This window comes from Cavia porcellus, unplaced genomic scaffold (assembly GCF_034190915.1).
Source record: "Cavia porcellus strain 051 isolate PalLab524CR breed Dunkin Hartley unplaced genomic scaffold, mCavPor4.1 scaffold_18, whole genome shotgun sequence".
Taxonomy (NCBI): domain Eukaryota; kingdom Metazoa; phylum Chordata; class Mammalia; order Rodentia; family Caviidae; genus Cavia; species Cavia porcellus.
Genome location: NW_026947501.1, coordinates 70,485,264 through 70,505,115, shown reverse-complemented (window position 1 = coordinate 70,505,115; position 19,852 = coordinate 70,485,264). Strand labels below are relative to the sequence as shown.

The following is a 19,852-nucleotide window of genomic DNA, read 5'->3' as shown; positions in this document are numbered from 1 at the left end:
ACCACCCCCATCACCATCACGACCACCATCACCATCACCACCACCATCAACACCTTCACCCCCACCACCACCATCACAACCATCACCATCACCATCACCAGCACCACCACCATTATGACCACCACCATCACCATCATCACCACCACCACCATCACCACCATCACCACCACCACCACCATCACCACCATCACCAGAATCACCAGCATCAGCATCATCACCATCATCATCACCATCACAACCATCACCATCACCACCACCACCACCATCACCACCATCACCATCACCACCACCACCACCATCACCACCATCACCACCATCACCACCATCACCACAACCAACACCATCACCACCATCACCATCACCAGCACCACCACCACCATCACCACCATCACCATCACCACCACCACCACCATCACCAGTACCACCACCACCACCATCACCCATCACCCTCACCACCCTCACCACCATCACAATCACCACCACCATCACCAGCATCACCACCATCACCATCATCACCATCATCAGTACCATCACCATCATCACCATCACCACCATCACCACCACCCCATCACCACAACCATCACCACCATCACCACCAACACCATCACCCACCATCACCACCACCATCATCACCCACCACCACCACCATCACCACCACCACCACATCACCACTCACACCATCACCACCATCACCACCATCACTCACCATCCCACCACCATTCCACCATCACCACCACCATCACCACCACCACCATCACCACCACCTCCATCACACCATCATCACCATCACCACCTCCATCATCCCACCACCCCCATCACCACCATCACCACCATCACCCACACCACCACCACCACCTCACCATCATCACCATCCATACCCCCTCCACCATCACCATCACCACCACCAACACCATCATCACCACCACCCCACCCCCACCACCACCCACCACCACCATCACCATCACCACCACCATCCCCAACCACCTCACCACCATCACCAGCACACCATCACCACCACATCCACCATCACCACCATCACCACTCACCATCACCACCACCACCCACCACACATAACCACCATCACCACCATCACCATCACCATCCATACATCACCATCACCTACCACCATCACATCTCATCATCATATCCCTTATAATTATTCATCATTATTATTATAATTATCATATTATCATCATCATTATCATTTCACCACCACCACCATCACCACACCACCATCATCACCACCATCACCACCACCATCATCACCACCATCACCACCATCACCATCATCATCACCATCAGCACCATCACCACCACCGGTACCACCACCATCACCACCACCACCACCATCACCACCATCAACACCATTACACCATCACAACCATCACCACCATCACCACCACCATCACCACCACCATCACCACCACCACCATCACCACCATCACCATCATCATCACCATCATCACCACCATCACCATCACCACCACCACCATCATCACCACCATCACCGGCACCATCATCACCACCATCACCACCATCACCATCATCATCACCATCAGCACCATCACCACCACCGGTACCACCACCCTCACCAGCATCACCATCATCATCACCATCACCACCACCACCACATCACCACCATCACCACCCCCACCACCATCACTGCCACCACCATCAGTATCATCATCACCATCACTAGTACCACCACCATCACCACCACCACCATCACCACCATCACCACCACCACCATCACCACCACAACCACTATCACCACCATCACACCACCACCACCATGACCACCATCACCATCATCATCACCATCACCAACACCATCATCATCACTACCATCACCATCATCATCACCAACACCACCATCACCACCATCACCATCACCGCCATCACCACTATCACCACCATTACCACCACCACCATCACCATCACCACCAGCATCACCACCATTACCATCACCACCACCACCACCATCACCACCATCACCATCACCACCACAACCACCGCTACCATCACCACCATCACCACCACCTCCATCACGACAACCACAACCATCACCACCATCACCACCACCATCATCACCACCATCACTACCATCACCATCATCATCACCATCACCACCATCACCACCGTCACTTCCAGCACCAAAACCACCATCAGCACCATCACCATCATCATCACAATTACCACCATCACCACCATCACCACCATCACCATCACCACCACCACCACCATCACCACCATCACCACTACCATCATCACAACCATCACCACCATCACCATCATCACCACCACCACTGCCAATAAACAACACCATCACCACCACCACCACCACCACCATCACCACCACCACCACCATCACCACCACACCACCACCACCATCACAACCATCACCACCATCACCATCATCACCACCACCACTGCCATCAACAACACCATCACCACCACCACCACCACCACCATCACCACCACCACCACCATCACCACCATCACCATCACAAGCATCACTGAAATCACCATCATCACCATCATTACCATCACCACCATCACCACCATCACCATCACCGTCACCACCACCATCACCACCACCACCACCACCACCACCATCACCACCATCACCATCATCATCACCATCACCACCATCACCACTATCACCACCATCAACATCACCACCATCACCACCATCACCACCGTCACCATCACCACCACCACCACCATCACCACCATCACCATCACCTCCACCACGACCATCACCACCATCACCACCACCATCACCAGCATCACCACCGTCACTCATCATCACCATCATCATCACCATCACCACCATCACCACCATCACCATCACCACCACGACCACCACCACCATAACCACCATCACCATCATCATCACCATCACCACCATCACCACCATCACCACCATCACTATCACCACCATCACCACCATCACCACCGTCACCATTGCCACCACCACCACCATCACCACCATCACCATCACCACCACCACCACCATCACCACCACCACCATCACCATCACCGTCATCACCACCATCACCACGATCACCACCACCACCATCACCACCATCACCATCACCACCACCACCACCATCACAACTACCACCACCACCACCCCATCACCATCACGACCACCATCACCACCATCACAACCACCACCATTACCACCATTACCACCATCACCACCATCATCACCATCACCACCACCACCACCATCACTACCATCATCACCATCACCACCATCACCACCTTTACCACCATAACCACCATCAGCACCACCACCACCATGACCACCACCACCATCACCATCATCATCATCATCACCACCACCACCACCATCACCACCACCATCACCATCATCACCACACCCACCATCACCATCACCACCATCACCACCATCACCAGCACCACCACCATCACTACCACTATCACCACCATCACCACCATCACCATCACCACCACCACCATCGCCACTATCACCACCATCACCACTATAACCACCACCTCTATCACGACCACCACAATCATCACCACCATCTCCACCCCCATCATCACCACCATCACCACCATCACCATCATCATCACCATCACCGGCACCACTACCATCACCACCAACATCATCACCACCATCACCACCATCACCATCATCATCACCATCACCACCATCACCACCATCACCATAACCACCATCACCAACATCACCACCATCACCACCACAACCAGCACCACCATCACCACCATCATCACCACCTCCATCACGACCCCCACAACGATCACATCATCTCCAACCTCATCATCACCACCATCACCACCATCACCATCATCATCACCATCACCACCATCACCACCATCACCATCACAACCATCACCACCATCACCACCATCACCACCACAACCAGCACCACCATCACCACCGTCATCACCACCTCCATCACGACCCCCACAACGATCACCACCATCTCCAACCTCATCATCACCACCATCACGACCATCACCATCATCATCACCATCAAAACCATCACCACAATCACCATCATCATCACCATTACCACCATCACCACCATCACCACCATCACCACCACCACCATTACCACCACCACCACCATCACCACCACCATCATCACCAACATCACCATCATCACCATCATCATCACCATCACCACTATAACCAGCATTACCACTACCACCATCACCATCATCACCACCATCACCACCATCACCATCACCACCACCACCACCATCACCACCATCACCAGAACCACCACGACCACCATCACCATTATCACCACCATCACCACCACCACCATCACCACCACCACCACCATCATTACCACCATCACCATCACCACCAGCATCACCACCATCACCATCACCACCACCACCACCACCACCATCAACATCACCATGACCACCACCATTACCACCACCACCATCACCATCACCACCACCACCACCATCACTACCACCACCATCACCACCATCACCATCACCACCACGACCACCATCTCCATCATCACCACCATCACCATCACCACCATCACCACCATCACCACTATCACCATCACCACCACCACCATCACCACGATCACCATCACCACCACGACCACCATCACCACGGTCACCACCATCACCACCATCACCACCACCACCACCACCACCATCACCAGCATCACCATCACCACCACCATCACCATCATCACCCCCATCACCACCAACACCATCACCACCACCACTATCATCACCACCACCACCATCACCATCACCACCACCATCAACACCTTCACCCCCACCACCACCATCACAACCATCACCATCACCATCACTAGCACCACCACCATCACGACCATCACCATCACCACCATAGCCACCATCACCAAACACACCACCATCACCACCACCACCATCAACATCATCACCACCACCACCATCACCACCATCACCACCACCACCACCATCACCAACATCACCAGCATCACCAGCATCAGCATCATCACCATCATCATCACCATCACAACCATCACCATCACCACCATCATCACATTCACCACCATCACCATCACCACCACCAACACCATCACCACTACCAGCACCACCACCAACATCACCAACATCACCATCACCACTACCACCACCATCACCACTACCACCACCACCACCATCACCAGCACAATCACCACCACCATCACCACCATCACCACCATCAACAGCATCATCACCATCACCACCATCACAGCATCACCACCACCACCATCAACACCACCATAAGCACGACCACCACCATCACCATCCTCACCACCATCACCACCACCAGCACCATCACCACCATTAACACCATCACCATCATCATCACCATCACCACCATCACCAGCATCAGCATCATCACCATCATCATCACCATCACCACCATCACCACCATCAACAGCATCATCACCATCACCACCATCACAGCATCACCACCACCACCATCAACACCACCATAAGCTCGACCACCACCATCACCACCCTCACCACCATCACCACCACCAGCACCATCACCACCATCACCACCACCACCACCATCACCACCATCACCAGCATCACCAGCATCAGCATCATCACCGTCATCATCACCATCACCACAATAACCACCATCACCACCACGACCACCATCACCCAAATCACCAGCATCACCACCATCAGCATCATCACCACCATCACCACCATCACCACCGTCACCATCACCACCATCACCACCCTCACCACCATCACCACCACCAGCACCATCACCACCATCACCACCACCACCACCATCACCACCATCACCAACATCACCACCGTCACCATCATCACCATCATCATCACCATCACCACCATCACCACCATCACCACCATCACTATTACCACCATCACCAGCATCACCACCATCACCATCGCCACCACCACCACCATCACCACCATCACCATCACCACCACCACCACCATCACCACCACCACCATCACCATCACCATCACCACCACAATCACCACCATCACCACCACCACCGTCACCACCATCATCATCACCACCACCACCACCATCACAACTACCACCACCACCACCCCCATCACCATCACGACCACCATCACCACCATCACCACCACCAGCACCATCACCACCATCACCACCACCACCACCATCACCACCATCACCAACATCACCACCGTCACCATCATCACCATCATCATCACCATCACCACCATCACCACCATCACCACCATCACTATTACCACCATCACCACCATCACCACCGTCACCATCGCCACCACCACCACCATCACCACCATCACCATCACCACCACCACCACCATCACCACCACCACCATCACCATCACCATCACCACCACAATCACCACCATCACCACCACCACCGTCACCACCATCAGCATCACCACCACCACCACCATCACAACTACCACCACCACCACCCCCATCACCATCACGACCACCATCACCACCATCACCACCACCACCATCACCATCATCATCGCCATCACCACCACCACCACCATCACCACCACCGTCACCATCATCACCACGCCCACCATCACCATCACCACCATCACCACCATCACCAGCACCACCACCATCACTACCACTATCACCACCATTACCACCACAACCACCACCACCGTCAGCACCATCACCACCACCTCCATCACGACCCCCACAACGATCACCACCATCTCCAACCTCATCATCACCACCATCACCACCATCACCATCATCATCACCATCAAAACCATCACCACAATCACCATCATCATCACCATTACCACCATCGCCACCATCACCACCATCACCACCACCACCATCACCACCACAACCACCATCACTACCATCACCACCACCATCATCACCAACATCACCACCATCACCATCATCATCACCATCACCACCATAACTACCATCACTACTACCACCATCAAAATCATCACCACCATCACCACCATCACCATCACCACCACCACCACCATCACCACCATCACCAGTACCACGACGACCACCATCACCATTATCACCACCATCACCACTACCACCATCACCAACACCATCACCATCACCACCACCATCACCATCACCACCACCATCACCACCATCACCATCACCACCACCACCACCACCGGCATCACCATCACCATGACCACTACCATTACCACCACCACCATCAACATCACCACCACCACCACCATCACCAACACCACCACCATCACCACCATCACCATCACCACCACGACCACCATCTCCATCATCACCACCATCACCATCACCACCACCACCATCACCATGATCACCATCACCACCACGACCACCATCACCACCATCACCACCATCACCACCATCACCATCACCACCACCACCACCATCACCAGCATCACCATCACCACCACGCCCACCATCACCATCATCACCACCATCACCATCATCACCACCATCACTACCACCACCATCACCACCACCCCCATCATCACCACGACCACCATCACCATCACCACCACCATCAACACCTTCACCCCCACCACCACCATCACAACCATCACCATCACCATCACCAGCACCACCACCATTATGACCACCACCATCACCATCATCACCACCACCACCATCACCACCATCACCACCATCACCACCACCACCACCATCACCACCATCACCAGAATCACCAGCATCAGCATCATCACCATCATCATCACCATCACAACCATCACCATCACCACCACCACCACCATCACCACCATCACCATCACCACCACCACCACCATCACCACCATCACCACCATCACCACCATCACCACCACCAACACCATCACCACCATCACCATCACCAGCACCACCACCACCATCACCACCATCACCATCACCACCACCACCACCATCACCAGTACCACCACCACCACCATCACCACCATCACCCTCACCACCATCACCACCATCACAATCACCACCACCATCACCAGCATCACCACCATCACCATCATCACCATCATCAGTACCATCACCATCATCACCATCACCACCATCACCACCACCACCACCATCACCACCACCACCATCAAAACCATCACCACCATCACCACCGTCACCACCAACACCACCACCATCACCACCACCACCATCATCACCATCACCATCACTATCAACACCACCATCACCACCATCACGACCTTCACCACCATCACCACCATTACCACCATCACCACCATCCTCACCACCACCACCATCACCACCACCACCATCACCATCATCATCACCATCACCACCTCCACCACCATCACCACCACCTCCACCATCACCACCATCACCACCATCGCCATCATCATCAGCATCACCACCACCACCACAATCACCACCATCACCACCATCACCACCACCACGATCAGCACCATCACCACCATCACTATCATCACCACCCCCCCCACCATCACCACCACCACCACCATCACCAGCATCACCATCACCACCACCATCCCCAGCATCACCACCATCACCACCATCACCATCATCACCATCACCACCATCACTATCATCTTCACCATCACCGGCACCACCACCATCACCACCACCACCATCAACATCATCATCACCATCACCGGCACCACCACCACCACCACCGTCATCACCATCACCATAACCACCACCACCATCATCACCACCAACACCACCATCACCACCACCACCATCACCACACCACCATCATCACCACCATCACCACCACCATCATCACCACCATCACCACCATCACCATCATCATCACCATCAGCACCATCACCACCACCGGTACCACCACCATCACCACCACCACCACCATCACCACCATCAACACCATTACACCATCACAACCATCACCACCATCACCACCACCATCACCACCACCATCACCACCACCACCATCACCTCCATCACCATCATCATCACCATCATCACCACCATCACCATCACCACCACCACCATCATCACCACCATCACCAGCACCATCATCACCACCATCACCACCATCACCATCATCATCACCATCAGCACCATCACCACCACCGGTACCACCACCCTCACCAGCATCACCATCATCATCACCATCACCACCACCACCACATCACCACCATCACCACCCCCACCACCATCACTGCCACCACCATCAGTATCATCATCACCATCACTAGCACCACCACCATCACCACCACCACCATCACCACCATCACCACCACCACCATCACCACCACAACCACTATCACCACCATCACACCACCACCACCATGACCACCATCACCATCATCATCACCATCATCACCACCATCACCATCACCACCACCACCATCATCACCACCATCACCAGCACCATCATCACCACCATCACCACCATCACCATCATCATCACCATCAGCACCATCACCCCCACCGGTACCACCACCATCACCAGCACCACCACCATCACCACTATCACCACCACCATCATCACCACCATCACCACCATCACCACCATCACCACCACCACCATCACCACCATCAACACCATCACACCATCACCATCCTCATCACCATTACCACCATCACCACCATCACCACCTCCACCGTCACCACCATCACCATCATCACCACCCCCACCATCACCATCACCACCATCACCACCATCACCATCACCACCACTATCACCAGCATCACCACCATCACCATCATCAGCATCATCAGTACCATCACCACCGTCACCATCACCACCATCACCACCACCACCACCATCACCACCACCACCATCAAAACCATCACCACCATCACCACCATCACCACCACCACCACCACCATCACCACCACCACCATCACCACCATCACCATCACCATCAACACCACCATCACCATCACCAACATCACCACCTTCACCACCATCACCACCATCACCACCCTCACCATCATTACCACCATCACCACTATCATCACCACCACCACCATCACCACCACCATCATCACCATCATCACCACCATCACCACCTCCACCACCATCACCACCACGTCCACCATCACCACCATCACCACCATCACCACCATCACCATCATCATCACCATCACCACCACCACCACCATCACCACCATCACCACCACCACCACCATCCGCACCCCCACCATCACGATCATCATCACCATCACCACCATCACTCCCATCACCATCACCACCATCACCACCATCACCACCATCACCATCACCACCACCGCCACCATCACCACCATCACCAGCATCACCACCCTCACCACCACCACCATACCCACCATCACCACCATCACCACCATCACATTCACCACCATTACCATCACCACCACGATCACCAGCATCACCAAAATCACCATCATTACCATCATCATCACCATCACCACCATCACCACCATCACCACCGCCATCATCACCACCATCACCACCATCACCATCATCATCACCATCACCGTCATCACCACCATCAGCACCACGACCTTCACCACCATCCCCACCATCACCATCATCACCATCGCCACCATCAGCATCACCACCACCATCACCACCACCATCACCAGCATCACTACCATCACCATCATCACCATCATCATCACCATCACCACCATCAACACCATCACCAACACCACCATTAACAACACCACCACCATCACCAGCATCACCAAAATCACCATCATCACCATCATCATCACCATCACCACCATCACCACCATCACCACCATCACCACCACCACCACCACCATCACCACCATCAGCATCATCACCATCATCATCACCATCTCCACCATCACCATCACCACCATCACCACCATCACTATCACCACCACCAACACCATTACCACCATCACCACCACCAGCACCACCACCACCAACACTACCATCACCATCACCACCACCACCACCATCACCACTACCACCACCACCCCCATCACCATCAGCATCACCACCACCATCACCACCATCACCACCATCACAGCATCACCACCACCACCATCAGCACCACCATAACCACCACCACCACCATCACCACCCTCACCACCATCAGAACCATCACCATCATCATCACCATCACCACCACCACCACCATCACCTCCATCACCACCACCACAACAATCAACGCCACCACCATCACCACCACCATCACCACCACCACCATCACCACCATCACCATCAAGACCACCACCACCATCACCACCATCATGACCTTTACCACCATCACCACCATCAGCACCACCACCACCATGACCACCACCACCATCACTATCATCATCACCATCATCAACACCACCACCATCACCACCACCATCACCATCATCACCACGCCCACCATCACCATCACCACCATCACCACCATCACCACCACCACCACCATCACTACCACTATCACCACCATCACCACCATCATCACCACCACCACTACCACCACCATCACCACCATCACCATCACCACTACCACCATTATCACCACCACCACCACCATCACCACCACCACCATCAGCAACACCATCACTACCATCACCATCATCATCACCATCAGCATCATCAGCACCACCAGTACCACCACCATCACCACCACCACCACCTTCACCACTATCACCACCACCATCATCACCACGATCAGAACCATCACCACCATCACCACCATCAACACCATCACACCATCACCATCCTCATCACCATCACCATCATCACCACCCCCACCATCACCATCACCACCATCACCACCATCACCATCACCACCACCATCACCAGCATCACCAGCATCACCATCATGACCATCATCAGTACCATCACCCTCATGACCATCACCACCTTCACCACCACCACCACCATCACCACCACCACCATCAAAACCATCACCACCATCACCACCATCACCACCACCACCACCACCATCACCACCACCACCATCACCAGCATCACCATCACCACCATCACCACCTTCACCACCATCACCACCATCACCACACTCACCACCATTACCACCATCACCACCACCATCACCACCACCACCATCACCTCCACCACCATCACCATCACCACCACCATCTCCCCCATCACCATCACCACCACCACCATCACCACCATCACCATCACCACCACCACCATCATCACCACCATCACCACCGTCACCACCACCACCATCACCACCACCACCATCATCACCACCATTACCACCACCATCATCACCACCATCACCACCATCACCATCATCCTCACCATCAGCATCATCACCACCACCAGTACCACCACCATCACCACCACCACCACCATCACCACCATCACCACCCCCACCATCACCACCACCACCATCACCACCCTCACCACCATTACCACCATCACCACCATCATCACCACCATCACCACCATCACCACCATCACCACCACCACCATCACCACCATCAACACCATCTCAGCATCACCATCCTCATCACCACCACCACCATCACCACCATCACCATCATCACCACCCCCACCATCACCATCACCACCATCACCACCATCACCACCACCACCACCATCACCACCACCTTCATCACCACCATCACCATCATCACCATCATCAGTACCATCACCACCATCACCATCACCACCATCACCACCACCACCACCACCATCAAAACCATCACCACCATCACCACCATCACCACCACCACCACCATCACCACCACCTTCATCACCACCATCACCATCATCGTCACCATTACCTCCATCACCAAAATCACCACCAACACCACCACCACCATCAAAACTGCCACCACCATCACCACCATCACCACCACCATCACCACCATCACCACCATCACCATCATCATCACCATCACCACGATCACTACCATCACCACCTCCACCATCACCACCATCACCTCCATCACCAACATCACCACCCCCACCATCACCATCACCACCACCATCTCCACCATCACCATCACCAACACCACCAACACCTCCACCACCATCACCTTCACCACCAACATCTCCCCCATCACCATCACCACCACCACCACCATCACCACCATCACCATCACCACCACCACCATCATCACCACCATCACCACCATCACCACCAGCACCATCACCACCACCACCATCATCACCACCATCACCACCACCATCATCACCACCATCACCACCATCACCACCACCACCATCACCACCATCAACACCATCATACCATCACCATCCTCATCACCATCACCACCATCACCACCATCACCACCACCACCATCACCACCATCACCATCATCATCACCATCACCACCATCACCATCACCACCATCATGACCATCACTATCATCACCATCACCACCATCACCATCGCCACCACCACCACCATCACCAACATCACCATCACCACCACCACCACCATCACCACCACCACCATCACCATCACCATCACCACCACCATCACCACCATCCCCACCACCACCATCACCACCATCACCATCACCACCACCACCACCATCACAACTACCACCAACACCACCCCCATCACCATCACGACCACCATCACCACCATCACAACCACCACCCTCACCACCATTACCACCATCACCACCATCATCACCATCACCACCACCACGACCATCACTACCATCACCACCATCACCACCATCACCACCTTTACCACCATCACCACCATCAGCACCACCACCACCATGACCACCACCACCATCATCATCATCATCACCACCACCACCATCACCACCATCACCAGCACCACCACCATCACCACCATTACCAGCATCACCAGCATCAGCATCATCACAATCATCATCACCATCACAGCCATCACCATCACCACCATCACCACCATCACCACCATCACCATCACCACCATCAACACCATCACCACCACCAGCACCAACACCACCATCACCACCATCACCATCACCACCACCACCACCATCACCACTACCACCACCACCACCATCACCATCACCACCACCATCACCATCACCATCACCACAACTATCACCACCATCACCACCATCACCATCATCATCACCATCACCACCACCACCACCATCACCACCATCACCACCACCACCATCACCGCCAAAACCATCAGTATCATCATCACCATCACTAGCACCACCACCATCACCACCACCACCATCACCACCACCACCACCATCACCACTACCACCACCATCACCATCACCATCACCACCACCATCACCATCACCATCACCACAACTATCTCCACCATCACCACCATCACCATCATCATCACCATCACCACCACCACCACCATCACCACCATCACCACCACCACCATCACCGCCAAAACCATCAGTATCATCATCACCATCACTAGCACCACCACCATCACCACCACCACCATCACCACCATCACCACCACAACCACCATCACCACCATCACCACCACCATCATCAGAACCATCACCACCATCACCATCACCACCACCATCACCATCACCACCATCACCATCACCACCACCACCACCATCACCACTATCACCACCATCACCACCATCACCACCACCTCCATCACCACCACCATCATCACCAACACCATCACCACCATCACCACCACCACCATCAACACCACCACCACCATCAGCAACATCACTACCCTCACCACCATCACCACCATCACCACCACCACCACCATCACCACCATCACCACGACCATCAGCACCATCACCATCACCACCACCATCACCACCATCACCATCATCATCACCATTACCTCCATCACCTCCATCACCACCACCACCACCATCACTACCACTGTCACCACCATTACCACCATCATCATCACCACCACCACCACCACCACCATCACCACCACCACCATCACCATCATCATCAACACCACCACCACCACCTCCACCATCAGCACCTTCACCTTCATCATCACCATCACCATCACTACCACCATCACACCATCACCATCCTCATCACCATCACCACCATCACCACCATCACCACCATCACCATCACCACCATCACCACCATCACAATCACCACCACCATCACCAGCATCACCACCATCACCATCATCACCATCATCGGTACCATCACCACCATCAACATCACCACCATCACCACCACCACCACCATCACCACCACCACCATCAAAACCATCACCACCATCACCACCGTCACCACCAACACCACCACCATCACCACCACCACCATCATCACCATCACCATCACTATCAACACCACCATCACCATCACCACCATCACCACCTTCACCACCATCACCACCATTACCACCATCACCACCATCATCACCACCACCACCATCACCACCATCACAATCACCCCCACCACCAACATCACCACTACCACAACCACCACCACCACCATCACCATCACCATCACCACAACTATCACCACCATCACCACCATCACCATCATCATCACCATCACCACCACCACCACCATCACCACCATCACCACCACCACCATCACCGCCAAAACCATCAGTATCATCATCACCATCACTAGCACCACCACCATCACCACCACCACCATCACCACCATCACCACCACCACCACCATCACCACGATCACCACCATCACCATCACCACCACCACCACCATCACCACCATCACCATCACCACCACCACCACCATCACCACTATCACCACCATCACCACCGTCACCACCACCTCCATCACCACCACCATCATCACCAACACCATCACCACCATCACCACCACCACCATCACCACCACCACCACCATCACCAACATCACTACCCTCACCACCATCACCACCATCACCACCACCACCACCATCACCACCATCACCACCACCATCACCACCATCACCATCACCACCACCATCACCACCATCACCATCATCATCACCATTACCTCCATCACCACCATCACCACCACCACCACCATCACTACCACTATCACCACCATCACCACCATCATCACCACCACCACCACCACCACCACTATCACCACCATCACCATCACCATCACCATCAACACCACCACCACCATCTCAACCATCAGCACCTTCACCTTCACCATCACCATCACCATCACTACCACTATCATCACCATCACCATCATCATCACCATCACCACCAACACCACCAACACCATCACCACCATCACCTCCACCACCATCACAGTCACCACCACCATCTCCCCCATCACCATCACCACCACCACCACCATCATCACCACGATCACCACCATCACCACCATCAACACCATCAACACCATCACACCATCACCATCCTCATCACCATCACCATCATCACCACCCCCACCATCACCATCACCACCATCACCACCATCACCATCACCACCACCATCACCAGCATCACCACCATCACCATCATCACCATCATCAGTACCATCACCACCATGACCATCACCACCATCACCACCACCACCACCATCACCACCACCACCATCAAAACCATCACCACCATCACCACCATCATCACCACCACCACCACCATCACCACCACCACCATCACCACCATCACCATCACCATCAACACCACCATCACCATCACCACCATCACCACCTGCACCACCATCACCACCATCACCACCCTCACCATCATTACCACCATCACCACCATCATCACCACCACCACCATCACCACCACCACCATCACCATCATCATCACCATCACCACCTCCACCACAATCACCACCACCTCCACCATCACCACCATCACCACCATCACCACCATCACCATCATCATCACCATCACCATCATCTCCACCATCAGCACCACGACCTTCACCACCATCCCCACCATCACCATCATCACCATCGCCACCATCAGCATCACCACCACCATCACCACCAACACCATCACCACCACCATCACCATCACCACCATTAACAACACCACCACCATCACCAGCATCACCAAAATCACCATCATCACCATCATCATCACCATCACCACCATCACCACCATCACCACAATCACCACCACCACCACCACCATCACCACCATCAGCATCATCACCATCATCATCACCATCACCAACATCACCATCACCACCATCACCACCATCACCACCATCACTATCACCACCACCAACACCATTACCACCATCACCACCACCAGCACCACCACAACCAACACCACCATCACCATCACGACCACCACCACCATCACCACTACCGCCACCACCCCCATCACCATCAGCATCACCACCACCATCACCACCATCACCACCATCACAGCATCACCACCACCACCATCAGCACCACCATAACCACCAACACCAGCATCACCACCCTCACCACCATCAGAACCATCACCATCATCATCACCATCACCACCACCACCACCATCACCACCATCACCACCGCCACCACAATCACCGCCACAACCATCACCACCACCATCACCACCACCACCATCACCACCATCACCATCACCACCACCACCACCATCACCACCATCACCACCTTTACCACCATCACCACCATCAGCACCACCACCACCATGACCACCACCACCATCACCATCATCATCACCATCATCAACACCACCACCATCACCACCACCATCACCATCATTACCACGCCCACCATCACCATCACCACCATCACCACCATCACCACCACCACCACCATTACTACCACTATCACCACCATCACCTCCATCATCACCACCACCACCACCACCACCATCACCACCATCACCATCACCACCATCACCACCTTCACCACCATCACCACCATCACCACACTCACCACCATTACCACCATCACCACCATCATCAACACCAACACCATCACCACCACCACCATCACCTCCACCACCATCACCATCACCACCACCATCTCCCCCATCACCATCACCACCACCACCACCATCACCACCATCACCATCTCCACCACCACCATCATCACCACCATCACCACCATCACCACCACCACCATCACCACCACCACCATCATCACCACCATCACCAAAACCATCATCACCACCATCACCACCATCACCATCATCCTCACCATCAGCATCATCAGCACCACCAGTACCACCACCATCACCACCACCACCACCATCACCACCATCACCACCCCCACCATCACCATCTCCACCATCACCACCCTCACCACCATTACCACCATTACCACCATCATCACCACCATCACCACCATCACCACCATCACCACCATCACCACCACCACCATCACTACCATCAACACCATCACACCATCACCATCCTCATCACCAACACCACCATCACCACCATCACCATCATCACCACCCCCACAATCACCATCACCACCATCACCACCATAAACATCACCACCACCATCACCAGCATCACCACCATCACCATCATCACCATCATCAGCAGCATCACTACCATCTCCATCACCACCACCACCACCATCACCACCACCACCATCAAAACCATCACCACCATCACCACCATCACCACCATCACCACCACCACCACCATCACCACCACCACCATCACCACCATCACCATCATCGTCACCATTACCTCCATCACCAAAATCACCACCACCACCACCACCATCAAAACCGCCACCACCATCACCACCATCACCACCACCATCATCACCACCATCACCACCATCACCATCATCATCACCATCACCACCATCACTACCATCACCACCTCCACCATCACCACCATCACCTCCATCACCATCATCACCACCCCCACCATCACCATCACCACCACCATCACCACCATCACCATCACCAACACCACCAACACCATCACCACCATCACCTCCACCACCATCACCATCACCACCACCATCTCCCCCATCACCATCACCACCACCACCACCATCACCACCATCACCATCACCACCACCACCATCATCACCACCATCACCACCATCACCACCAGCACCATCACCACCACCACCATCATCACCACACTCACCACCACCACCACCATCACCACCATCACCATCACCACCACCAACATCATCACCACCATCACCACCATCATCACCACCACCACCATCACCACCATCACCATCACCATCATCATCACCATCACCACCTCCACCACCATCACCACCACCTCCACCATTACCCCCATCACCACCATCACCACCATCGCCATCATCATCAGCATCACCACCACCACCACCATCACCACCATCACCAGCATCACCACCACCACCATCAGCACCATCAACACCATCACTATCATCACCACCCCCCCCACCATCACCACCTCCACCACCATCACCAGCATCACCATCACCACCACCATCCCCAGCATCACCACCATCAGCACCATCACCACCATCACCATCACCACCATCACTATCATCATCACCATCACCGGCACCACCACCATCACCACCACCACCATCAACATCATCATCACCATCACCGGCACCACCACCACCACCACCATCATCACCATCACCATAACCACCACCACCATCATCACCACCAACACCACCATCACCACCACCACCATCACCACACCACCATCATCACCACCATCACCACCACCATCATCACCACCATCACCACCATCACCATCATCATCACCATCAGCACCATCACCACCACCGGTACCACCACCAGCACCAACACCACCACCATCACCACCATCAACACCATCACACCATCACAACCATCACCACCATCACCACCACCATCACCACCACCATCACCACCATCACCATCATCATCACCATCATCACCACCATCACCATCACCACCACCACCATCATCACCACCATCATCACCACCATCACCACCATCACCATCATCATCACCATCAGCACCATCACCACCACCAGTACCACCACCATCACCAGCACCACCACCATCACCACTATCACCACCACCATCATC

At 54.2% G+C, this 19,852-nt stretch overlaps 2 pseudogenes; both read left to right on the top strand.

Moving 5' to 3' along the window:
- The first annotated feature begins 5,921 nt into the window (after positions 1–5,921).
- On the top strand, positions 5,922–8,267 carry LOC134471461 (basic proline-rich protein-like; annotated as a pseudogene).
- A 1,495-nt stretch (positions 8,268–9,762) lies between these two features.
- LOC134471530 (basic proline-rich protein-like) lies at positions 9,763–17,948 on the top strand (annotated as a pseudogene).
- The last annotated feature ends 1,904 nt before the right edge of the window (positions 17,949–19,852 follow it).